We start from the raw sequence: 1,367 nt of genomic DNA, 5'->3' as shown, positions 1-1,367 counted from the left end.
CCAATCACCACTCACCACCCCACTCACCACCCCACTCACCACTCACCTCACCACACCACTCACCACCCCACTCACCACCCCACTCACCACTCCACTCACCAATCCACTCACCACCCCACACACCACCCCACTCACCACTCACCACACCACTCACCACTCCACTCACCACTCCACACACCACCCCACTCACCACTCACCACACCACTCACCACCCCACTCACCACCCCACTCACCACTCCACTCACCACTCACCACTCACCACTCCAATCACCACTCACCACCCCACTCACCACCCCACTCACCACTCACGACACCACTCACCACCCCACTCACCACCCCACTCACCACTCCACTCACCAATCCACTCACCACCCCACACACCACCCCACTCACCACTCACCACACCACTCACCACTCCACTCACCACTCCACACACCACCCCACTCACCACTCACCACACCACTCACCACCCCACTCACCACCCCACTCACCACTCCACTCACCAATCCACTCACCACCCTGCTCACCACTCACCACTCACCACCCCACTCACCACCCCACTCATCACTCACCACCCCACTCACCACTCCACTCACCACTCCACTCACCACCCCACTTACCACTCACCACTCACCACTCCACTCACCACCCTGCTCACCACTCACCACCCCACTCACCACTCCACTCACCACTCCACTCACCAATCCACTCACCACCCTGCTCACCACTCACCACTCACCACTCCACTTACCACTCCACTCACCCCCACGTTAATCACAGATACAGTAATCACCACCATCACCACCACCATCACCACCACCATCACCACCACCACCGCCACCACCATCACCACCACCACCATCACCACCACCACCACCATCACCACCACCGCCACCACCATCACCACCACCACCATCACCACCACCGCCACCATCATCACCATCACCACCACCATCACCACCACCACCACCACCATCACCGTCACCACCACCACCACCATCACCGTCACCACCACCACCATCACCACCATCACCGTCACCACCATCACCACGACGCTTGTGCCAGGCTAGGTGCACCTTGAGGCCACGTGAAGTGTCGAACGCCCGCTGGCAGGAGGTCACGGGGCAGACCCAGCAGGTGCCACGGGTCGACTGACTGAGATGACCGAGATGACTGGCTGATGCACCACCTGTGCCCCCTACTGTGCCAACTTGCTGTGCTTTAGCCACCCGGCGCTCCGCTCATTGTTGTGAGCGTCGCGACTGCCTCCAACTGCCCAGTAGCGTCCTTCACGAACCTCCTCCACAGAGGCCGATCTTGACACCACTGGTAGCAGTCATGGGCAAGTCCACTTAGCTCCACGTCCT

This window comes from Lampetra fluviatilis, assembly GCF_964198595.1.
Source record: "Lampetra fluviatilis chromosome 48 unlocalized genomic scaffold, kcLamFluv1.1 SUPER_48_unloc_3, whole genome shotgun sequence".
Lineage (NCBI taxonomy): Eukaryota > Metazoa > Chordata > Hyperoartia > Petromyzontiformes > Petromyzontidae > Lampetra > Lampetra fluviatilis.
Note: the sequence above shows the minus strand (reverse complement) of the source record.